The sequence below is a fragment of the Ptychodera flava genome, assembly GCF_041260155.1.
Source record: "Ptychodera flava strain L36383 chromosome 23 unlocalized genomic scaffold, AS_Pfla_20210202 Scaffold_23__1_contigs__length_28996876_pilon, whole genome shotgun sequence".
Taxonomy (NCBI): Eukaryota; Metazoa; Hemichordata; class Enteropneusta; family Ptychoderidae; genus Ptychodera; species Ptychodera flava.
This window is the reverse complement of record NW_027248277.1, coordinates 1701834-1728698: the sequence shown is the minus strand read 5'-3', so window position 1 is coordinate 1728698 and position 26865 is coordinate 1701834. Positions and strand designations below refer to the sequence as shown.

At 37.0% G+C, this 26865-nt stretch overlaps 1 protein-coding gene and 1 long non-coding RNA gene across 8 annotated transcripts in view; both read left to right on the top strand.

Moving 5' to 3' along the window:
- The first annotated feature begins 15498 nt into the window (after positions 1-15498).
- Positions 15499-23986, top strand: LOC139123448 (uncharacterized). Of its 3 annotated transcripts, none has more exons than XR_011549679.1 (3): positions 15499-15637; positions 22879-23033; positions 23738-23986. It is a non-coding gene; the product is annotated as an uncharacterized lncRNA (long non-coding RNA). The 3 variants fall into 3 exon arrangements; XR_011549678.1 differs by having other exon boundaries at positions 23777-23981; XR_011549680.1 differs by lacking the exon at positions 15499-15637 and adding an exon at positions 22224-22615 and having other exon boundaries at positions 23777-23983.
- Positions 23987-24681: 695 nt separating this feature from the next.
- LOC139123444 (uncharacterized) overlaps positions 24682-26865 on the top strand; it is an 80431-nt gene continuing 78247 nt past the window's right edge. The window contains exon 1 of one of the 5 annotated variants that reach the window (XM_070689580.1): positions 24682-24966. The gene's annotated coding sequence lies outside the window, so the exon portion shown is untranslated. The remainder of the gene's footprint in view (positions 24967-26865) is intronic. The other 4 variants (XM_070689578.1, XM_070689576.1, XM_070689574.1 and 1 more) reach the window with 4 other exon arrangements.

The following is a 26865-nucleotide window of genomic DNA, read 5'->3' as shown; positions in this document are numbered from 1 at the left end:
TCAACCACAACATGTATTATCCACAACTGAACATTTTGCAAGATGTGAGACATGTGGTCAGCTTTTCACCAAAGACAATGAATGCAGCAGCTGCTATTCATGAAAGACTTTTTCCCAAAGCTAAGCTACACCAGCTTGCTGCTCCAACTCCTCCTGGTGTGGTAATTGCACTTGATGCCTGGAGCAGACATGCATGTGGTCTGACTGGATATAACAGAGCATTAATCCAGGATTTCACAGCTAGGAAGGCAGAATCAGGAGAATATCTCAAAGCATATTCCACTGTGGTTGATGTAGAACTCAGTGCAGATCAGATAGAAGATGCTAAAGAGTGTGGTGTTACCTTGATAAAAGCACAAAGACAAAAAGGAGTTGATGAAACACCAAAAATTGATTGGTTGATGTACCACTACAGCCACTTCCCTGAGCTACAAAAGTTACAGAATATCAAGTATGTGGTCGGTTATGCTCCGAAAACTGGATGGGCTGCAGTAGAGATACGGCAGAAACTGTTCTGTGACGCAAAGCTGGTGTTGATAAACCATGCATACGAGGAACAAAACTGTCTCTTAGTAAAGGGTGAATTTTCAGATTTAGGAAAGGAGATGTTACAGATGGCAAGTCATGCTGACATACTGTTTTCCATTGGTCCTGGTATATATGAACACTTCAAGCGCGCATACAGAGCTGTGGTTGATGGTAGAAAGCTGTATGATATCCCCCACAAAGAAATTCTTCCAAAACCCAGGCAGAAATATTTTGACAATGAAAGACCAGACACTGAAATAGAGATTGATGGACGTAGCATAATAACATATGGTGAGCTGAACACAGAGGAAGCCTTGAAAAGATGTGACTCAATAGCAGCTTCCATTGGATCTGCAGCAAACAGACATAAAGAGTTTCACAAAAAGCCACTGGAATGGAATATACATGGAGTGTCTGAACAGGCATACACATCAACAAAGAACTTCCTCGTTGAAAAACTTAAAAGTAGCCATGTCATGCCAAAGCCCTACAAATATAAATCAGCAGATACATTATTACAATCTCTCCAACAGTGTGACCTTTGCCTTCCTCCATCATGCTACACTGACTACAGTTTTGAAGGCTTGGAAGCAATGGCAGCTGGTCTACCAACAACAGTCCAGGATGATTCACACATTGCTGCCATGATTGAAAGACACTTTGCAGAACACAAGGATTACTGTGTTGTCAGGAATGACACAGAAACACTGACCTCTAAGATAATTGAAAACCTAACAAAAAATAATGTAGCTGTCCAGAATGCAAAGCGTCTCAAAGAAGCTTTAGCTGAGAGTAAGGCTGTCACAGAAAGTTTAGCCAAGTTTGCTTCATCCTTGACTGATAATAGTGTTCAGAAACAAAACACTCCGATAAAAATGGTATGTATTTTCTTGATTGTTTAGCAGACATGCTGCCTATAGCACAATTTGTGAGCATATATATAAAATCGAAATAAATAATGTCTTTGTCTAATCTTGTTATATATGGAAACTTTCACAAACACATGACAAAAGGTCATATATTTTCAGCCAGTTTATTGGAATTCAACTTCAGCAGTTTCCTTGAATTACTTTACCAGGAGTTTTAATATAAAAAAATCTTGATTTATATCCAGATAAAACTAAAATGAAGGAGAAAAGACAAGAAATGGAGACAGCTCAGCTGACTGAACATGTATAGCAATGACAAAGGATATCAACAGAGAAGAAACTACAGAATTACCATTTCATCCATCGCTTAATAATAGGGAAACAGAAAAGCGACCTTAGGAGTACAAACAGATATGTCAGGCAAAGATGCCAGGACTATACAAACCACAGCAGGAGATAATTCAGACAGCAAATCTGAGATGACTGTCACAGGAGATACATGTTCAGAAATCAAAGCAGCGCAACCTGGGATCTCAGATACAGAAGATATGAAGATAACAGATACAACAGCAAAGACTAAAACTCTACAGAAACCACAGCTGCAATGCACTCTGGGATGTCAAGTATTGAAGATATGGAGACTACACAAAGTACAGCAATGCAATCTGGGACAACAGCCACAGGAAGTGTAGATACGACAAAACCCATAATGAGAGTGCAACATGAAGTGATGGAAACAGAAGAGGAAACTGATAATTCTGACAATATCACACAAGTTCAGATTACTGAAGATGAAAACAATGACATAACTTCTCAAAGACTAGCAATACCTGGGCATAAAGACCACAGCAAAACAAAGGACACCAACACTGATATGAAACACACACAGCCTATAATATTGAAGGAGAGAGATGGGATGAGTAGGAAAAGAAAATCATCAGGATTTGAAAAGTCTAGACAAAAAGAGAGTGAAGCCGTGAAACCAAATACACAGAGAATAGGCAGAGTCAATAGAAATCCTGGAACACCACCACCATCATCACAGTCAATAACAACAGAGAGTAGCAATGGTATGCAATATATGCTTTACATTTCACCATTTATAAACAATAATCTCTAAGCTGTGTGATGATTATGTTTTCATGTCTAACACAGCAAAAAGCAAAATGTACTGTCAGAGTGTAATCAAAACTTTCAGGGTTGCAAACAGTCATGACTGCCTTACTCTTTAATTATTGAGATGTCATGTCATTAGCAGATATTACAAAAAATAACAAATTCATCCATAACATTAAATTATAATGCATACCTTTCCCTTAATCACAATCTTTAGATTCTACTGAAGTTGTGGTGCGTATTGGACTTAATGAGAAATCCTATGAACAGCAGATGGGAGATCTTGATGAACAGGAACCAACAAGTAGTGTCAGGGAGAAAAGACAGAAACTCAATGCTATATGGAAGGAGTGCAATGAAGAATTTGAGACAAATGCAAATGAGGTGATCATCAATAAAGAAAGCCAGCAGATTATATGCTACCATTGTCAGAAACACTTAAGTAAAGTCAAAGTCAAAGGCACTGAACAGGGTTCATTAGCAATCCACGTGGACCTACCCACTGTGTATAACCTGTACAGATTAGAACACACATGCCTATCTGGTAGTTTTCCTGACTCATTTGAACCACTATTGATAACTGATAAGATGAGAGAGGTGGCCAGCAAAGTTGGATTACAACTCAAGTTGAAAGCAACGTATGACCAAGCCAGATTTGATGGACTGGAACGGTTCTTTATAAATAGTAAGTTAAAAGTGTATATTGATGTTCCATCTATGAGTAATTTAACTACTGGACTTGATCATATATACAACTGATGTTTCTGAATGTTTCATCCATTCTCTGAGGATGTTTACTTACATGGTTATCCGGTAGCTCTGACCCAGTATTTGAATGCAGGCAAAGGGTCTGTATCATGATTTGTCTGATATTATATCTAAATATCTGCCAGACATATACAATCTTAGACTTTGGATTACGTACCTCACGATGCAAATGATAACTGATGTCATTCCTACATTCACTTCAAATTCAGGATTGTGGCTGAATTGATTAAAGTGAACAATTACCCACCTTGAATATTTGCATAGTGGAAAAATCTAAACAGCAGTTTTCTGAACAGCTCATAATTTTTGTTATTCAGGAGATGGTGGTGGACTTAAACCAGTCAAAGTCTATGTTGATGTCATTGAAGGAAAGGATGCTGAGAGATACACATTGATGTAAGTTTCTTAGCATTCAATGCGACCAAGTGAACAGACACAATTAAAAAAGATACCTTCATTGTAGAGATTTTATGATCATACACCAACTTTTGTCATTGAGAGGCAAATGAAACAACAAACACATAAACCTTATTGTACTGTGACATTCACATTTCAGGGTATATGAAAAATAACGATGCCATTAAACCAATGAAACAACAAACACATAAACCTTTTGTATTTTGACATTAATATTTCAGGATGAAGACACTGATCAAAGATCTCACACAATGGTCACAGAAAGAGTTGATAGTAGTTCACAGACTGAGCAAGGACAGTGTAAGTAAAGTCACATTTACATGTAGGTTTGTGTATTTCAGTCGGAGAACGCCAGATATTCAAAATGTGCAATCACATAAAATTGACATTTTGATCAGTGTTAATAGTTTTCTTCTGACGAATGTATTGCTAATTACAGTATGAATCTTCGCATATCCCACGATGCCATTGTGATATTTTGCCACACTGCTTTTCACTCTAGACATCCACAGTACAGACAGATTTTGGACTCTACATTTCTACTTTTCTGATATACCGGTACCCATTGTGGGGTTTATTCTAAAGATCTTTGAGAAAGAAAAATTTCACCACCTAAAATTTTATAACAGCCATTTTAAATTTGAAATATCAGTAAATGTTAGGTAATTTCGTTCTCTTGTTCCAAACTTTTCATGGTGACTCCTAATTTCTATTTTTGATTGGTAAGAGAATGGTTTCAGTTTTGTTGGGGAAATTTTAATCACTTTTGAAGCACATACGAAGGCACCCAATAACACATTGGGGGACGTTTCCATCTAAAAAACAATGCATATTCAATGCACATTCACCCCTTCAATAGGGGTTTCAAGGGTATGGAGCTCCTAATTAAAGTAATGTTTGCCATCTCGTAAGCTGGTGGCAATATGTGATTAGAGATAGCGATTAAGTGGGTGTACAGGGAAGACATCTCTGCCTTATACACTTCACTCCATACAGATAATCGTTCGCCTTGAACTTCTTTGAACATTGTACCCTAATTTTCACAGAATAGGACCTGTAAATATACTACAAGCCATATGTTAGTTCAAAAGTAGGAACAAATTCCGATGTCCTGAAATGATAGTACTGTTGTCAAGGTTTACACGAGACTGAGTTTGTGCCGCTTCACTGTACAATACCTTGGCATAAAGTAGTACCGGCCAAGCTATTGGTATCTGAAGTTGTTGACTAAGCGTTATGTTATGTCTGATTATATCTGATATAACTACTTTAGATTGCATATTATCAGTGCAGACAGAGCCCAAAAAAGTGCACTGTATTTTAGATGCAAGCGTCCCATCATGATATATCACAGAAGTTCACAAACGTAGTAAATATATTCGTTGATTACATAATTAAACTCAATTATATAATTAATATTAATTATCCTTAATTACCATCATAAATTCATAAATTGAAATGTTTAACATTTATGATTGGTATAAATCAATCTGTTTTTGCAGCCCTTGAAGATATCCAATCTAAACTTGAGATGGTAAGGGCAACTCTAGAATCTCAACTGAAGGAGGCAAAGCAAGAGAAGGCTACTTTGGAAGAGAGATGTAATGAACTGACAGAAAAGCTAGAAAGCACTGAGCAGTCATTGGTCAGTCATCGTATTGGCACCAGTGTAAAGCAGATACATTACAGTCTGAACTTGAAGATAAGAAGACTCGGATCAAGGAACTTGAGAATAAAGTAGATGAATTAAAATATCAATTGCAACAATCTGATCTGAAGAAACCAGGAGAGAAAGGTAAAGTGTCTTTGACTTTGTGTGTTAAATTAATTTGGATGTCTTTGAATGCATCATTGCTGAAGTAAGTGGTTGACTCAATTCAGGTCAATGTGTGTCTTGTGATCGGTCAATGATGGTCTGCACTTGGTGAAATTTGGCATGGCTAAACTTTTAAAACGACAAACAGACACCTATCATTTCATTTTGCATCAATTATTCAACAACATCCTAAATAATTTGGAAAATCTGAAAATGCTACTATTCTTGAATATCATTTCATTTTCAACCTTTTTACAGATGTTTGTTTTGCTGGTAATGTCACTTCACAGTTACCTACTTTGAAAGCAATCATTATTAATTTGGATTTTAATTTCAGTACTTTGGTACTTGATGAAACCCACTAAATTAAATCCCAGTGAGCATGTTGAATAGCAAAAGATTATATTGTTTTACTGACAAAGCAGTGAAAATGTCTTCTACATTACAACATCGATATTCAAGCCAAGCGGAGTTAAAGAGGCGCTCCCACTTGGAAACATTTGTAAAACACATTTTTTAATGCCAACAGTTGATATTTGATGTGGCGACTGCGCACGGATTGCGGTATATCGATAAAACATGTCTTTAAAAAAATAAAAGTTTGAATTCCGGTGGCCCACCTAAATGCTTGGCGTCACCAAGCCTATGTTTCAGGCTCCTTGTCCAGTTTCATTCATTGTGAACAATGCTCTTGGACTCATTGTCTCACTGAGAATAAACAACGTTGCTATGGTTACCAGTCATGCATAATTGTATTTATGTCTGGATACATGATTAGAAAGTTTTCTTCAGTCTTTAATCTTTCGTACAAAATGTTTTCATTATTTTTGAACTCCTAAAGGAGTTTTGAAGGAAAGCAAATTTTGAACAATATGTAGCCATGGTTACTTGATTACACTACTGTACTAATATAGTTATGTATAGAAGTAAATCTTGGTCAAAATGACCAGAATATTCCAACAAAAAAATTCATTGAAACTTAACATTTAATATTTATATTCACACTCACAAATCTCAAGTAAAACACTACAGAATTTCTGCTTTATGCCAACAAATTCAAACACTGTTAACAAAATAAGAATTTTTGAACAATATTAATAAAATATTGTCATGGATACTAGCCATATATTCTATGAGTCTTTCAATTAATTAATAATCATTAAAAAGTGAACTACAGTATGTCCATATTTCCTGGAGAAGTTTCACTTTAACTTCAAAACATGTGTACAAAGAAATGATAATTTTAAGGAAATTGAATTAAATCTGTTGCCATGGAAACTAATAATACTAAAGTGTAGTATTGTATTGTTACACATTGAGCAAGGTTACTTCAGTCTTACAACTTTTTTGAAAGAATTTTCATTTTGCTTCAACAGCAAAACAGAATATAAAGAAAAGCAAATTTTGAACATTTATGTTGCCATGGTTACTTGTTATACATCCCTGTACTAAAGCGTTGATACATAATATACAAGCTTATGTTAGTCTGTACACTTTTGCAAAAAAAAAATTGGATCTTCTGCATGAAAAACAAAAGTTAAAGGAAAACAAATATTTTGAGCAATTGTGATCATAAAATGTACCATGGTTACAATAACATAGAATGAATTCGTATTTTGGTACATAATAGGTACATCTGTACTAATAAATAATTGTGATAATTATGAAGAATAAGAAATGTATAAGAAATTAAAATTACAACAAAAATACATATTTTGCCTATTTCTACTGAAAATGTTGCCATGGTAAATTTGCAAAATGACAATAATTGAGAAGATTTCCAAAAATAATATTATACTGTACTTCATAGAATTTATCTGAGTTTTGATTAAATTATTCGGCTGTGATAAAATTTTGAATAAAAGTATTGTTTCTTTTAACAGGAGAACAAAAAATAAGCTGTGTAACAGTGCACTTACTATAAATTTGACCTTTGACCTTTCAGGTGACTGGTCAGTGATATTGGTCTCTGGTCAACATCAAGGCAAGGGACAAAAGTTCAAAAGTCCAAGAGGTTTAGCCTTCAATCGTGATAAACTTGAGGTGTGTGACAGTGGTAACAATATTGTACAGATATTGAACAAAGATTACACCTGTGACAAAGTCATAGGAAGCTTTGATAGTCAGTTTGCCAAGCCATTCCAGCCAAAGAGTATAGCCATCTCTCGTTACAACCACTATTTCATACTTGATGATACAAATAAACAAATCGTTGTTTGTGATGAAAACGGTAAAATTATCAAAATAATTACTCTACCTGAAAACATCAAAGTAGTCTGGGACATAGCTCTGATGGATGACTTTGTGTTGGTCACTTTGAGTTTGACCTCTACGGACACCAGGGTGATACCTGAGGACAGAGGTGATAGACTGGTCAAGTACACTCAAAGTGGAGAGTATGTCAAAGAAGTCCATGTCAAATTGATGGCCAAGGACAATTCAACTGGCCGGTGTCTGTGGTTGTAAACAGCAACAATGTCATCATGGTTTATGACAATGGCAATGGCTGCATTAATGTTTTGACAGCAACCTGAATTTTTTATATCAATTCGGACAAAGTCAGCTACCAAGGGGCATTGTGGGATACGTTGGATCCATTGCTGTGGATGAAGATGATAATGTTTATGTTTGTGAATACTACTATAATAGGATCCTAAAATTTCGATGTGATGGAAAGTGGATCTGTGATCTATTGGAAGATGATGTGAGATCACCCAGGTACATTGCAGTCATGGTGATAAAATTGGTATTGCAGAGGATGGCAGAAACCATATCAAAGTATTTTCCAAGTAGATAAAATACACCAACATGAAGTGTATGTCTACATGACATCAAAGAGCTATGTGAGAGGTCAGAAATCGACAGTCTGCGCCCCCAATCTGCGCTAGCGCATTTCAATCTGCGCTATTGATCTGCGCTCCCATTCTGCGCTATCAATCTGCGCTCCCATTCTGCGCTCTCGAACTCTCAGGGTACAGATCATGTAGTGATTAGAATTCAAAGAATATCCAAGGTAAAAGGGACAACATATTACATTATTGTTTTGAAAACTTGTATTTTTGTCCATTTCTTTTTCCCGAACGACTTTGCTCAAACTGTCTATAGTTAACTTTGTGGTAGATGGTTTGTTGCGTTATATGTGTCCGCACAGTAGGTCAACCTAATGTCCCCAAATAAAAATACATGGGTGAATGCAAGTGTTTTCACTGGCTAACTAATTTTTCTCACTAAGATCTGCTTTACCTCAGTCAGAAAAGATCGGACTGAACAGTTTCCGAGTTTGCCGAATCGGCACAACATCTTGCTGAGACACGCGAAGACCGAATTTGACTGTCGTGTCTGTTTTCAAAAATATCTTCGCACAGACGTACGCATGAACTGTGTTCAGAAAGGTAGAACACTGCGGGACTAAACTGTGGTCACTGAAAAGCTAGAATTGTCATTGTGGAACAAAAAACAAAATTAAATGTCATCGTTGACGTGTCATTATGTTGAAAATCCAGTTCCAAAAATGACTGTAATAAGTCACCAAAGTATCGGGAAAGTCAACTGCACAACCTAACCGATCGGGTATTTCCTCATGAAGGAGCGACTTTGCACAATTTTTAAATATTGGTTATTTACTGTCCAGTATCGAAGTTTGACGTCCCATATATTTCTGTTATAGATAGATATATATTTCTGTTATAGATAACAGACTTGGAATATATGTTGAGTCCCATATCAATACTAGACGTCACCACAACGACGTACCTTGTGAATTATTTTGGCAAGTTAACTCCCAACCTACCTTCCTGATCAGTACATATAAACAGATAATAAACAGATAATAAAAGATAGCCATTGTGTCATGTCATCTACAGGTCACCGACCGCACACGCGTGTATTCAGCTAGCTTGACGTAACTGGACGTAACTTGTCAATCATCATCACGGACATTGCGAACTGGCCGCGCTAACGTCAGAATTGTCGGGCTCAAATGTTTCTTAACATGAACAGAAATGCTCAATATCGACAGAAAAATCGTAAAAAAAGGTTTTAAATAGTGACGGTAACCCAAACCAAAAGTTTGTATCCACTTGCGCTTCCGTAGGCCATCCTACAAACTGCTTCAATCAATGTCGCAAGGTTGCTGCAGTGCTGGTAGCAAGCCCTGCCACTCCCTCTGCTGTGCGTTGTTGGGCTGTCGACTAAGTCGTCGACTTGTAGCAAGGTCTACCATAATTGTAAGCGTACTTGACTTTGCGCTTACTACATGTCCTTGATCAGTTCTCAAGCTTTTTATATGAGAAAGAAAATTCATCGAATGTCTTCTTCATAGCCCTAGGATCCATGAGACTATAACTTTATGTCGCGCTTGATTCGGAATTGCATTCGATCGTACATTACTCAATAACCAGTCTTCCTGACACTCGGTATGGTGTACAAGTGTCGGTATGCTGTACAAAAGTACAAATCTATTTCAACACTAGGCCATGCCATGTCTTATCATCTAGCGGGCAGCTATATCGCGGCACTGTCATAAATGCCACCGTAATGACTAAAATCAAAACATTCATGGATCGAGAGCGCAGAATGGGAGCGCAGATTGATAGCGCAGATTGAAATGCGCTAGCGCAGATTGGGGGCGCAGACTGTCGATTTCTGACCTCTCACATACCTGATCAAAATGTCAGTTTTGGAGGAATTTTTTGAAAGGAATAATTTTGTGAGCGTTGAAATTTGAACGCATTGCATTGACTTGACTGCATTGTTAACAAGGATGTCATGCAGCAAGTTGATTGCAAGGTTATTTTTACAAATTTAGAAACATGGTTGTTGAAAAAAATTGTGATCTTTGTCAGTAGATTCATCTCAGGGATGTTAGAAACTCCAAAACGGAGATGTTTTGTGGATTATCATCTACAATTTTGACCAATTTTGTCATGGTTTTACATGGCATACCCCAATGACAACATTGGTCAAAAATGTTTGTTGATTTAAATATTGGCGTTATTTTTTGGGGGCCCAACCCTACCGGCTGGGCCCCTATTGTTTTTACAGGAGTTCAGCTTTCTTCTTCTTATTCTTCCGCTCTTTTTATGTCGACCTAGAACTCAAACACCGCTTACCGCAAACTTCTAAAACTTGCAGGTCTAATAGGTATCTATGAGATCTCGTGTACCTGGGTATACAAATTTTGATTGGTCACATGACCTGGTGGCCATATTGGATTTTCCAAAAACCTAAAAATGGCTTTACCTGATGATCCAGGGGTCTGGTGAATTTTTTCATATAGCAAGCATGACCTCAGGTCTTAAAATCGCGTGCGGTCACATGCTTTTGGCTGCCATATTGAATTTTCGAAAAATGCAAATTTAATCTTCAAAATTCTTCTTCTCCACAACCAACACACTGGTTGAGCTGAAAATTTACACATGTCATCCTTAGAGTGATCAATTTCAAGTTTGCAAAAGACTTTGGATAGGTCATGTGATTTGGCCGCCATATTGGATTTTCGAAAAATACCAATTTAATATTTACAAATCTTCTCCAGAACTAACACTAATGTCGATGGAATAATCTTGCAAATTTTGTGAAATTTTCGTCGAAAATTTGGTGAAATTTTGACAAGCGGTTGTCCACAGGCAATAATACAGATACACCTTCCATCATATCGCCATAAATATCGGTGGAATATCAATTGTGTGTGCAAAATAAGATGAGATAAAATACCTGCATATCTGATGATGTTAATTTTGTTGAAATCTGTCGATATTTCCATCCGATGGAGGAAGATTATTCCGATTTATGGTTTATAAACAACGACATCAACCTTAGCGATCAACGCCATCCTAAGTTCAAGAATTAGGTTGAGGGCTTTGTATCCAGGTCGATCTCACTATCTCGAGCGAGAGATAGGGGTCGCCTCGGATTTCTTCGTTGTACAGACTTTTATAGGGTAGTTTTGAAAAACTCACATTGCTTTCTTTTCGTGTACCAGTGTCTTGTTTGAACTTGTATTTTAAATAGTTTCTAGACAGTTAATTGACAGAGAATAATCGGTATTTCCTTCCTGGGAAAAGTGGTTGCTGCCGTATGAAATTACAATAGTGTCGAGAAACATTGTATCAAAGTTAGAGCAGTAACTAAGGACGCTTACATCCCAGACGTGTGTAAGATGTAAACAAACATGAAATGTGACACCAGCGTAGATCACGATTTATAACGTTGTCATTTATTTTTTGCTAAGTTCATGATGCCAAGTCTTTATGTTTTAGATTTCAACCCAACTTTTACCAACATGTACAGGAATAGGTGAGCGTCACCTCGTGATTTTGATATCTACAACAGCCATGTGATGATATTGTACTTTTATCTATACTGACTGTAGCATCAAGTTTTGATATGGAAAGTTCAATACTTTGTACTCTCCTACATAAAGATGTTGTTCGCAAAGATAGACATTTTGTTGGTAAGTTACAAAAACGTCACAAGTTCATTTTCAATGCATTGGTGTGCTGTTTACTGATGGAAATCAAGGTATCAACAATCTAAAGACGTAAGTTGTTTGAAAATTATTGCATAGACTGACTGTTCAGTAGAATTATTTGTCAGTCAGTACAATTTGAAGTGTAGTTTGAACACTAGATATTGTAATGTATTCTATGAGTTTTGCTGTGTAGTTTGAATACAATGAACTAGTGCCATAGTGTAGCAGTGGCAATATTTTTGTCTTATGGGAAGTCTTTAATAATCTTACAAAATAATGGATGTAAACAAACAAGTGGTTTCTTTGAGTATGTTCAGATTTTACTTTTTTACAGACTATGTTCGTATGTCAATTTTAGATATTAATCTGAAATAGAAATAAAATACTTTCATTTCATCGTTAATTTTCGAGTATCGGCATGTTTTATTGAGCTACTTTATTTTTTCTGAAAAAAAATCGCCCAATATTGCTACGTTTGCCGTGATGAACACACGGTTACGGTTCCTCGTTGTGCTAGCTGTGGAAACGCAGCTATCTGTGGCGGGGTACAGATGCTTCTATTGGAGTCATTAAAAGGTCACCCCCACCGTGGCAGATTGATCTTTTAATGACCCGTATAGACCCACCTGTACCCCGCCACAGATAGCCACGTTTCCACAGCTATCGTATCGTGGTGCGTGCGCGGTGATGGTGCGATCAGTGTTTAGGGGTCACCTCAGGTCACGCCAGTTATCATTTGCTGCGGATCCGTAGCCCTACCACTCCCTTTGCTGGTTATGTTGGGGGAGTGGCACCAGCAAAGGGAGTGGTAGGGCTACGGATCCGCAGCAATTTATCATTTGCATCAAGTTGATTAAACACTGTGGATCATGACATTGTGTTGTTGATATACAGGGACAGGTAGGTATTATTTAATTTACTGAATTCTCTGCAAGCGGATTTGTTTCTATTACAAGTTGAATCAACGACACGGATCAGTGTCACATCCATGGATCTGTTTACTATTAGAAGAACAGGGCTTTCTTGTATTTTGTGGCCATCGGCACATTGTACATCATGGAGAGTATAAGCCAGAATGTATATGGTTACGTCCGGGATGCTGATTGGATTAGATTAGTTAGTTAGTTACCCATTGAAGACTGTGTGTTGACGGCTGTAGGAGTGGAGTGTGACGAGTGTCTACTCTGCAATCCTGTACACTCGGTCTACAAGCCAGTAAATGTTCTACTAACAAATTCCCTGTTACACTCCTGAACTTATTTAAAAACGAAACAAAAAAACTGAAGTCAAAACAGAACGACATTATTGCATAACCGTCCGGCCTGCCTCATATGTATCGTAGTCTCTTCCATTCTGCTGCATTTGCAGCAATATTTGGCAGATTTAAACTTACAATGTATCAACATTTCCAATTTTCTGATTGGTAGCTATGACTTACAGTGTATCAAAGACTCAAGTTGATGTGATTATGATATGAAATTCGACTAGACTTTAGCACCATAAAAAGTTGCGGAATTTGATAGTACAGTGCTGTAAATTTTGCAGCGTGGTTCGTGCATGTTTTATAATTTGCTGTCAATTTGTGTACTTTAGTCATCAAAAGGAAAAGTTCACTTGATCGACATATCTATATCGTCTGCTGATTCATTGAACCAACGGAAAAGATTCTTGAGATTTTATGTAACTGTCTATGCAAGTTTTACATCAGTGACATTTTGGGTGAATTCAATGTAGGAGAAAGGAAGTTTTTTTGTTTGTTTGTTTGTTTGTTTTTGTTTTTTTGTTTGGGGGGTTTTTTGTTTTTGTTTTTTGGCAAAGATTACATCAGAAAACTGTCGTCAAGAAATCTTGGCAACTTCCTCCCCGAAAACAAGTCTCCCTGGCCCTGGACACAATGTATAGATCATCCACTATTAAACTGCATAACGCTCCCGGAAACGACCTAGCTATCTGGCATCTAGCTATCTAGCTATCTGGAATCTAGCTATCGAGCTATCTGGCATCGAACAATGCATCGAACAGACTGCATATATGTAGGCCTACTTTTATGCAGGGAGCTATCTGATCTGTAATTGTAAAGGCCTTTACATTTTTACACAAGATAAATCCGACAAACGGAAAGTGTTAGCTTTTCAAATACTTCACACACGGGGAAGTTTCTTTCCCTGCATTTCCATTTACAAAAATTACAGTTTTGAGTTATGAGCAACAGTCACTTGATGAAAAGAACCGAGTGAGCATCTTTGCGGGCCTGATGATTTGGCAGCGAGTGTATCAGGGCGCCCTCAGTAGTCAAATAGTGATAACTACTTTTGTTTGTTTCACAGAAAGTTTCACAGATATCAATCACGACGATCACTTCAGGTAAAATAGCAAATTAAATGTGTGTTCGATTAGAAAAACGGGTCGTCGTACTTATTGCAATTCTGAAAAAATAAAAAAAAAATTAGTCATAAAAAGATTTGTACGAATTGAAGAATCATAATTTTAGTATAATAGGCCTAAATAGTGTTAATGAAATGTTGAAATGTATTTTGGGACTACTGTATTATGAAATGTACATGACATAAAAACACAAATGTAATCCGACGACTAAATGGGATTTATAGTGATTTGAAGGACACTGACAAGTGTTAAATCATACCATTCAAAGATCTGCATTAAGGTAAGGGCGACGAATTCGGACGCGCACACGCTTTAGAACGTTTCTGCGCAGATTTAACTCCAGCCTGCCGCAAATGGGTTATTTTGTAGCGCATGTATTTAACATCACCTGTCATTGTTGAAATTGCGCTTATACCTAATTTTTTGACCCAGTGTCTTAGAAATACATGTGACCTATAACCTTGTCATATTTTGACCCCCTAGGAAGCTGGTTTTTATTCAGTATGAGCGAAAAATTAACATTTCTCTCCCATTTATATGGTGCAAATTACCCATTCACCTGGAGATATTGTAAAAAGTAGCGTGGTGACACCCTTTTATAAAAGTGTAAACTAAATGGTATTATGTCAGGAGTTTATTCGCCAAGTTTGGTCAAAATGACACCATTCAAAGCAACAGGAAGAAATTTTGAAAATTATGTAGTGATATAATTTCGATATTGTCATTTTGTAATCGATACTTATGTTAAAATTTTTCACAAACATCATGAAAACTATACATTCGATAGATATGGATCTTAAGTTTTGGTATTTATTAAAATTAACTCATTTGCTAAGCGTTTTATAATTGCTTTCTTTAGTTTAAGTGAATTATATCATTTTTATTTATTTCTAACGACGCCATTTTAACGTCCGTTTCCATGGAAACAAGCGTGGTGACCCCCATTTTTTATTTCATTTTTGCACTTGCACAACTTCCAAGAATATTTGTGCAAAGTTTCAAGAAAATGACACCACAACTTAATTTTGACGTAATTCGTAGTACTTCACCTTAAATGGATGGCTATTTCCGAATCGAGAACCGAAGTTCGTTCGGAAGACCTCGGATGTAAACAAGACATACCAAGATGGCGGCCTCCTCGTATACCCACGCTGCATCTATGTACTCGCCGATCGTCAGTGTTTATTGATCAGTGGAAAACTAACACGTAGTTGCTCATTTGAATTGCTGTTGACTCGTTAGAAGTGATTTTTCTACAGTGAAAATGTGAGTATTGCTGCAGTACAGCGGCCAGACGTTTTGTGTGTATGTACAACAAGTCTCTGTTATGGTCCACAAATCCGGATACCACTGATTACTGCCGTCGACTGTCCGTCAGGATATGAACCTTCCAATGACTGTAACCAGCCGATATCTTAGTACTAAAGACCACTACTCTGTATAAAATACCTACAATAATAGTCCCTAAAACGGTTGGTATTGAAAGAGTAGTAATGCTCGATCGTATTATGACTGCATTTTTCAGACTCGGTTTCTATAAACAGTAGTGGTCTTTGGTATTCAGGTATCGACTGATTACAGTCATAGGTCATTTTCCAGACGGGCAGTGGAAGATAAGTGACGAGTATTTGAAAGTTACTTGCTAGATATTTGAAAGTACTTGCTAGATATTTGAAAGTTACTTGCTGGATATAAGATCTTTTACCTATAGGAGGTGGCTGACAAAACTTAGAATTTCGGATCACAACCTACAAATAGACCTGGGTAGAAGGTCAATTCCAAAAGTTCCTGCAAATGAAATATTTTGCAAGGATTGTAAGTCTTTAGTTGAGGATGAATTTCACTTTTTAATAGAATGTCCAAAATACAGAACTTATCAAGATAGTCTATTTTCATCCACAAGTTTGTATAATCCTGGCTTTCTTGATTTGAATGACAGAGAAAAGTTCATCTCACAAAGATAAACTGTACCTCTTGCTAAATTTATTTCTTGTACTTTAGTTCCTCCCCCAGCAGCAGCTTCATCCAGTGTTTGCTGAGTTGTGTAATTTTTGCCTTACCACACTCCTTGAGTGTGTTGCTGAGCAATAAAGTAAAGTAAAGTGACAGGCAGTACTTAGCAGGACCGAAACGTCCACAGTTTCCCTTACCAAATTTTGTGTCCGGAAAGTGCCCGGAAAGCGCCCGGAAAGTGCCCGGTAATTGCCCGGAAAGCGCCTGGTTCAGTGTCCGGAAAGCGCCCGGTGCAATCTATCATGATGTGTAACTCAATAGTCGGGAAAGCGCCCGTTTATGGCACAAACCGGGCGCCCGTTTCTGCCGGTTTCTAGAAGTGTTCGGAAAGCGCCCGTTTTTATAATACAAACCGGGCAAAATCCGGACGCCCAGTTTCTGCCCGGTTTGCGTCCGGAAAGTACCCGTTTATGGCACAAACCGGGCGCCCGGTTTCTGCCCGGTTTCTAGAAGTGTCCGGAAAGCGCCCGTTGATGGTACACAAACCAGGCAAAAAACGGGCGCCCGGTTTCTAGAAGTGTCCGGAAAGCGCCCATTGATGGTACACAAACCAGGCAAAAACGGGCGCCCGGTTTCTGCCCAGTTTACAGAAGTGCTCTCCAGAAAGTGTTCGTTTATGGCACAAACTGACCAGTGCCAGTCTCCTGCCATTTTGGCGTAATTTTCAAAAACTCATGTCTTTAGCACATAAACTTGGCAAACTTGCTGCAAACTCTTTGCAGCAAATTTGCAGCACACTCCTTGCAGCAAACTTGCGGCAAATTAATTTAAATGTTACTGAAAATTTGCCGCAACTCCATGCAGCAAATTATTTTGCATGTTACTGAACATTTGCTGCAAATTACACATGCAGAATTTCCTTCAAAAGTTGGTATAATTTCACAACAGTCAGCTCTGGAATAAACTTTTACCAATTTCAGTAACAGTAAGAAAACTACATACATTACAATAGACAAGAGATACTGAAAACCAAAGAAGCAACACAATTAAGTGACAGCGAAATTTTTTGTATTGTACCACAAGTTTCAAACTTTTTATCTTCTCAAAAAATATAATAAGTTCAGTTCAGATATGTACACAGAAGTTGTAAAATCACTTGTGTAGACATGGCCAATGTCAGTGACATGGTTGAGAAAGAAAACCTGACAACGTAAGGCAGACAGCAGACTGTGGACAGCACAAGATGTGTTTTATCCAACTAAGCAGTGAAATACCAGTTTCACAAGAAACAATGGTCAGCGCAAATAAAGTTATTATTTAATAAAAAGACAACTGAGAAAAAAAGGTTAAATTCAAATTGTAGTACAATTTATTTTATATGCCATGTTCATTTCATGCCACATAAATGTCTTCCAGAGATTTTCTTTAGCTCGAGAAGTTTCATGTAACATTTACATTACTGTCAAAGGCTGCTATTTGGCTCTCTGGTCTCTGAATTTCTTGTCCCTTTAGAGTACCAGCAATGCATTCTGAAAATACAAATCGTTCAGGGAAGAGTGTAAGTCTTTACCGTGTGACCAAAGTTAAACATTGTAAATTTCATGAAAGAGATCAATAATTATTTAAAAACGAGACAAAAATCAAGTTGAAAAATTGAAGCAAACAAATGCATAAATATTTATGATCGAATTAATAATAATTAAAATGTCCGACAGCGGACAACTTGAACTCGCCGTATGTTGTTTACATACACGGCGGCGACAATCTGCAAAAATCTCAGCACTTACTATTGTGAAACGAAAGCGAGTTCAGTGTGAATCAGTACTCAAAGAAAATTTAACTGTAGGTAAAAATAGCAATACAACGATTACAGAACATAATAGCGATGTACAGACGAACGGTACATTGACTTACATTTGTGAACCGCTCGCAGACGATTCCCGGTTACCGGTTGCAGGTCTCTCCGTGCTGTGTGCACAAACTTAGAAAATATAGTCAGCATCTTCACTGCTTTTCGCGTTCACAAATTTAGAACTGCGTCTGTCCCTGGTACTGTATACACGTTTTTGCAACACTGTGATATCATTTGAATGGTGATTCCATAGAAAGATCACAAAATTGTCCACCAGATAACTCCCTGATCACAAGTACGCAGCCGATGGTACCAAAATCTAACTTCGCGCCGATCAAGCCTCATGACGATAACGGAAGTGCGATCTATAAATCATTACGCGATTGATAATGTAGTCCCGTTTTTAAACGCTTGAATTGACTCTACATCTGCACCAATCCGTTATATTAGTTTAATGCAAACGGTTATTGTTATCATAGAAAGACTAAAAAGAGAGTAAAAATTCTTTCAGCACGAAGAATTAATATCAATGCGCGAACTGAACTTGATGAACCGTGACCTGAGAGTGTAAACATGTCGACTGCTCAATGCAGGACGCGTTAGACGCTGGCGAAGTAGCGTATTGGATTTTCGTACAGCTGCTCGGGACGGAAGGTAATCCTAAACCTCAAATTTGTGCTCGGCAATATAACTCTAACGCTGAAAACCTGGACAAAAGCCTTTACCACAATTCATGTCATCAAAAGGCGAGATTTTGTTAGCGATATCGATGGGACCATGGACACAGACTGTAACTTACAGTGCATTGTACGCACCGTGTATAATACTATGATGGGATACATAGCTTGGAGCACCTGTACCACTACTCTGCTTGGAGGTAGTATATAGTAGCGGGTCCTTGCTTATACCAAACATTGAATGCATTGACATTTACTTGTCTGTTTCTACAATGAAAAGTTCTCATCAGTCGATATTTTTAAGGAACAGATTTGCAGTAAACAAAAGTCTACGACTTGTCCTTACAGACCATCAGACGCACATTTCGTTCGAAACTGCTTGCATCGTGGTATCATTCGTAGAAAATACAGGGTTTAACTTGGAAGACAGACAAGTCTCTGTTTTAAAAATTTGTTTTCCAAAAAATTCAGTTGTCGATCCAACCATAATTTACCCACGGTGATTTACCCAACCAGATTGGAAAGGGTACTCTTATTACATAATAATGTCACTACAGTATACTATGGATGCACTCAATAGATGCAATGTTGCTGAGTTATGTCACTTTCACCAGCTTAACTGAAGCTGTCCATTATCTACCAGTTATTATAATTTTAAAAAGTCGATTGTCTGTTATAAAAATAAATGAATATAAAATATACATGAAAGATCAATTTTGTGTTGCTTATATATGACCGGTCACAAAGTGCAATGGTACACGTGTGTACTCCCTGGTAATGACATAGTGGGCAATATGTCAATCATGTTGCTGCATATTTGCAGCAATAACCTTGTTTGCCGCAAATTTGCAGCAACTGAGTCGTTTACCCCGCAAATTTGCTGCAAACTGATTAACGGTTTGCAGGAGGGTCACAGCTAGCTGCAAACTTCTGCAACTCCTTCCTGCAAGGTATATGCTTGCTGCATAATTTGCAGCAAACTTATGGCAAATTTGCAGTAGAAATAATCTTCGGTAACGGAAGTTTAGGTTGTGTAAGCATCTATTTAAATTGGCAAAAATGATAGTTTCTCAATTCATGTAATTATACAGAAAGGTATAGCTTCCAAATGAAAAAAAATGCAATATCACAATTTGAAAATACCTCTAGTAGAAAGAAATGACATGAAAAATATCATGTTCCATGGTTAACGTAGTTTTGAGTCAAAGGACTGTTCATGCAATAGTTTGTGTGCAAGGAAAGAAATGCCAGTTGGTTGTGGTAAAAATCATTTCAGACATTTTTCCTTAGTCTGTTATGCTTCATTGATTTCTGCCAGAGTGAAGTGTTTGAGAAATTCTGATTTTTTGTTACACAAAAACGACTTGAAATAAAGTAGTCTGAATTGATTTTCCCATGATGCTTTACTCATCACTCATCTGGTACAGACCAGAAAATAAAGTTGATTTTTACATATGTACAGAGTGTGCGCACGTACCACAGGTATTTATATAGTAGTGCAAAGTACCAAGAACATTATTCCATACCTGTATGCAAATGAGTTGTTCAATTAGTGTCGCACAAGTTATTTGTGTTTTAGTTCTTTTGTTTTCTAGACAAAATAAACAGGACGAAACACATGTAATAATAATGGGACCAAATTGCCACTGTACCAGGGGTACTGTTTGCTTTGTATCCTGTTGTCCTTGAATTCACTCACTGCCACTCCTTAAAGCACGTCCCCAAGATTCCGCAAACACTCGTGCAAATACCCCTGGTACGGCGACTTGCACTCTCGCCATGGGTTCAAGCTGTCATATTCCTCCACTGTCTCTCACTGTGCACGACATTATACGAATGTAGGTACATATGATAAAGTATTATTCACTGGGTGCACTTACCAGACACCCTAAATACACTGTAGAGTAAAGTCCCATATTCATCAGGCGCTTTCGGACACTTTGAATGCAGTTGAGTTAAAGTCCCATATTCACTGGGTGCTTTCCGGACACTTTGAATACAGTCAGATTTAAAGTCCTGTATACACCGGGCGCTTTCCGGACACTTTGAATGCAGCAGAATTAAAGTCCCATATTCACCGGGCGCTTTCCGGACACTTTGAATGCAGCAGAATTAAAGTCCCATATTCACCGGGCGCTTTCTGGACACTTTGAATGCAGTCTGATGTAAAGTCCTATATTCACCGGGCGCTTTCCGGACACTTTGAATGCAACCGAGTTAAAGTTCCATATTCACTAGGCGCTTTCCGGACACTTTGAATGCAGTCATAGTTAAGTCCCATACTAAAAACGGGCGTTTTCCGGACACTTTGAATGTGATAGAGTTAAAGTCCCATACTTACCGGGCGCTTTCCGGACACTTTAAATGTGGTATTATTAAAGTCTGTTATTCAACGGGCACTTTCCGGACACCCTTGTTAGAGCAGAAATTAAGTCAAATCTAAAACGGGTGCTTTCCGGACACCCAAAATTATAAAGAGACTAAGTCAGCTTCTACCGGTGTGAGAAATTCTATTTCATGAGCAAACCGGGCAAAAACCGGACAGTAAATTGTAGTGAAAAAAACTAAGTCAGTAAAACTGGGCACTTTCCGGACGAAAACGGGCAGTTACCGGATGCATGTATTCACTGAAAAATCTAAGTCAACATCAAAACGGGCAGTTTCCGGACAGTGAAAATAGCAACCGGGCGCTTTCTGGGCGCTTACCGGGCACTTTCGGGGCGCTTTCCGGGCACTTTCCGGACACCAAAATTGGTAAGGGTTTTCAACATGTCAACACAGCTTCATGTACGTAAAGTGCAATTTCATATATTGCTTTACATTGGTATCTTAGAACGGACTAAAATTCACTTGTCAACGGTAGCAATGCATCCAGTCACATGTACAGACTGAGTTAACAAGCTAAATACTCTGTGTCTCAACATTCCTGATGTTGTGGAGTAGAAGTTACCAGAAAAGAAACTTATAAAGACAACATCAAAAACACCAACACATAAATCCCTGCAGTGTTTTTTTCAGACCTGTAAATTTTAACAGCCCCTGTTAAATTACTTTGGCTCTCCTCACAGTATCAATTATCTTACATGACAACAGATGCAGTACCTGGGTTCTCTCACCATTTTGACTCACCTTCCTAAACCTTAGCACAAACATTGTACCGTCCCTTTAGTGAAATAGAATGTCGGTGTCTCCCTCGGAATAAAAAATCAGGAATGTGGAAATGGAAGTGTTAGAGAGATATGTTAAGCTTCCTTCCAAAATTCAGCAATGAGGGGAGTTTTAAGATACATCACATTTGTGAAATAGTAGCACAGCAGAGATAGCATTGTGTACATACTAGCAACAGGTAGTTACTGACTGCCTAGAATTTGTATTTTAATCTTCTTGTTTTCCCAAACCAAAGACTGTTGAAAATCAATTGTACTCCCAGAAATGGTTCTACGGTGGGAAAGACGCTTGCTGTGTTCTGAACACTCAGTATGTATAAACAAACCCACATGTATAAACACATATACACATATTTTTATTTGTGTTTGTGCATGTAGTTTTGTTTGTATCATGGTCTATTTGAATTCCAGGTTTAACCCTTTAGGATATGTTGTTTATTGTTATAAGGTAACAGTAAAACAGACTCGGCTTTCACAGCGTACACCTTAAAATAACAAAAGTTTTTATTGTCAAACAAAAAGAAGAATATCAAAACTGAACATCTCAGTAGACTCTTGACATGTAGGAAAATCTAAAAAGAACACAACTAATGCAGTAAGTATTGTCATGACAACCATTATTGTGTCCAGTTTAATTGGGATATTATTGAACAGCTCCCTCTACCATCCAGGTTGAAGCTCTACACAATATTCAATAACACACCTACAGTTTTGTATGTTTCAACTTCATGGAATGAATGATATATATATGACTTATTATAAGCAGTCATATTCTTATAGTTCTATTATTTCTGTTGTTATACGGTGATGACTCAGTTTATTCTGTGATGACTCAGTTTATTCTGTTCCTATTCACAGGGGATCAGCTATTGCAAGAATTGTTGGAAACAATGAAAATTGTGTTGACATGTGAGTATAGGAAGAAACCAGTGAATGGGAAATATTGACAGAAATCATAAACATGGTATGAAAATGTCAAATATCTACCAGTCTTCAAGATGACACACAATGTGGTAAGTGTTGTAATGTTTTATCCAGATTTCTCACACAAGGGGCAATACCCCTCCCTACTTGACAATTTTGGGGGATTAGGTTCTGATATAGGTGTCAATAATACATTTTACAAATTTACACTGTGGAAGTTAAGTTTTCTGAGTATTAGTAAATAAGATTGTAATGTAGATCAAATATCTAAATTGTGCATATATCTCCAACAAGTAGATGTTTGATGTGTACCGGTATATAATTCATTCATACTACAATGTTACAAACACAGTTTTGTAATCTTTAAGCATCAAGTAGATGTTTGATATGTATAGAATCAATTCATACTACAATGTTACAAACACAGTTTTGTAATCTGTAAGCATCAAGTAGATGTTTGATATGTATATAATTCATTCATACTACAATGTTACAAACACAGTTTTGTAATCTTTAGGCAAACTCTAGTGATAGTCTAACTCTTTCAGCTCTTAACAGATCTTTCAACATATTGGTTTTATTTAGTCCAATAGGTGGTTAAACCAATTATGATGTAATCTTATGTTTTCAGTGGTAATCACAGTGCCTAATGCAACTATTAATATTCAATAAAAACATTAAATTACATAAAAGATTAAATTACATAAAATATGGAGGAGTTAATCAGCTTACCATAATTATTTTGTTTTGTGTAGCGAATTTATACTTATGAATTTTCAAATTTCAATTTTAGACTTCTACAAATGATGTTAAAGCACTGGAACATTGACAGATCAATTAAAGTGTACTTTGGTGTTAGAGGGCGCTGTTGACTGCAGTGTCCAATGGCATACAGAGGAAAAATCCAGACTTTCTATACCGCAACAATAGTAGGTACAGTTACACTCTATGAAAGCAATTCCCGGACACCTTGGTGGTAGAGGGCGCTGTTGACTGCTGCCAACAATGGCATCTAGAGAGAACAAATCCACACTTTCTGTAAAACAAGAATACAAGTACAGTGGCACTCTATGAAAGCATCTCTAGAGAAATACATTGCCTGAAATAATAATTCAGTCTTATGGACATTTGTTGTAATGTTCAGTTACAAAACTCAGAACAAAATTATTTCACCAATGGATAAATGCTGTGTTGTAAAGAATCTGACCTTTTAGAATTGTATCAAGTCAGAATATTCCAAGTTGGATCACTGTGAAATCTGAATATTCACTTCATTTGAATCAGAGTTCAACAAGTTCTTACCATTAACCTGTCGGATATTTTTATTTCAAGAAATGATAGCTTACAGTGTGTTTTTTAACAAAACACGTATATCTGGAAACTTTACATCAATTGAAAGAATTGTTGAAATTCTTTGCATCACCCCATATCTGTAAACCAATAAATCTGCTTCTGTTACAAGCAATTTGTTTGCATTTTAGCTTCGAGGACACACTGGTAGCTTATCAATTAGTCAGTTTGCCCTGAAATCAATATCTGGCTAAGCATGCATTTCAATGTTTTTCAAACCAGATTATAATTTTAAATTGAATCAAAGTAGACCTTTGGTCTATCCATTTAATTTACTGCCAGCCCTAATCCTAATGACTGCCAAGGCCCATCAGCTATGTGTTTTACTACCTGTACCTTTACTTCAGTCTTGCTAATAAATGTTTTGTAGGAACTCAGAATGAGCTGTAGAAATGTGCCATGTTTTGTCTGACTCTGTTATAAATATCTGTAAATGATATTCTTAGCTTTGTATCTACCTTTTGCATTTTAGGAAAGAAGATGAGAAGTGTTGAAGTGTTACTGGGAATTTTAGGAGTTTCTTGTGTGAAAACAAAACAAGACAACCAGACTGATCTCATCAAGTGGAAGAAATTCAGACACGCACTGTGTTCATCTCAGCTGAAGAAACAACCAAGACAGAAATAGGAAATCTAGAGGAACTCTGTATGTTGAATAAAGGATTCACATGATGTAAGTTTAACAACAAACATATGGGTCACCCTAGTAGAAATTGTGAATAATTGCAACAATATAGAATGAAGAAAATGAAGGAAATATGAAACAATGTTGCAGCTTGAACAATGTGAATTCACATTGAAGTACATGTTGTCAGCAAGGCACTCATGATTGTGATCACAATAATCATATACATCAGCCTATTTGATTGGCTGTGACCAAATTTTCTGTCAAGTTGTACTTTGACTTGATAAGAAGCTAATAAATAGCTTATCCATCATCTGACTGTTTTATTTTATTTTGCTCAAATTGATGATTAGTTAAAACAAATGAAACAAAGTTTTAAAGGTTGTGGAATTGCACACATCGATGACTGTGACTTTTGAACTTTAATCTCTGTAGAGGAAATCATATATATCGTGTTTGTAAAAGTATTTTGGGAAAAGAATGTTGACAGTTACTTTAATTAACTAAAGTTGCTTTCACTAGATCATCAGCTAGTGCATATGACAAAAGCCTGTGTTTTTTCCGACAACAATATATATTTGGGTCCTCTCCATGAGGTTTCTTCATTCAATGCTGGGGAAACACTACAAAGAGCAGTAAACCACGGAAAATTAGACTTGTTAAAGGCAGACTCATTGTGCAATAGATCCAAAGGATGCTAGAGCCATTGACATTAAATATCACAAAAGATGTTGGACCAAAAACGTTGAAAATTTATTGCGAAATTTAAAGACAAATGCAGACCCATTGTGTGAGACTGGATCTGCAAATGTCGGTAATGATAAATACCACCATGCTTGCTGCAGATATCAATTGTTTCCTTGTTGGAAAATTCTTTAGCTGAAGGTTCAGTTTTAAACCTGGGTGAAGTACATGACTCATATTTGGCAATACGTAAGGAACATGGAATTGTGAACCCATCAATTGGAAATAGGAAATTAAAGAAAATTATGACTGATCACATGAAAGTGTGGAATTTGGAAAATCTGCACGACACAATGAACCAGAATTGGTTTTGCTAAATGCTACTAAAGATGCAGCAATACAGGGAGTTGCTGAGGAAAGTACAGAGGAAAATGTAAGAGTACTGTTCAAAGCTGCCAAAATTTTGAGAAAAGCAATATCATTTTCAAGAAGTACACCAACCAAAGGCAATCTCATCCAAGCAATTCTCAGAGTCCATTATCAAACAATAATATCATGGAAAATGATATCATTGCCTAACCCGACTTGCCACCTCCAGCAAACTAACAATGGAAGCTGGAGGAAAACACATTCATAGTAAGCATGCTTCCTCCTTTCCCTGAAGCTGTTGTGCATTTGATCAGATGTTCTTGTAAACAAAATACATGTATATACAAAACAAATATCTGCTCTTGCAAGACGAATGCGTTGACATCACATGTACGGAAATGTGTCATTGTGAGGCTGATGAAATTTTTTGTCCGAACTGTTCACCTCCTGTAAAGTGACATTTGTGTTGATGATTTTGATAATGATTAACAACTTAAGCTTGGAAATCTTCTGTTTTTTTTCAAAGTCACTCATGCAGAGTTATCAAAGTTTTGAAGTTGCTGTGTGATCATATTACTTTTATAACAAAACTTTCTTCAGATTAGAGATTATGGCATTAAAAGTCATTGACCTTTGACAGGAAATGTTAGACATCTGACTTCCTGAAATTGTATACAAGATAATCATTTTGATGTTTTAAGATATGGAAGGCATTTCTACGAAAATAAGAAAGAAATTTCATACTGACCTTCAATTGACCTTTGGTAAAGTAGTTCTATATACGGTATTTTTAATACAATAACCAATTTTTTTTTCAAAAAACCTCAATTTTAATGATTGTAAGGAATAATTCACATCAAAATGCATGTTTCCAAAGGTAATATGGTTGCAAAC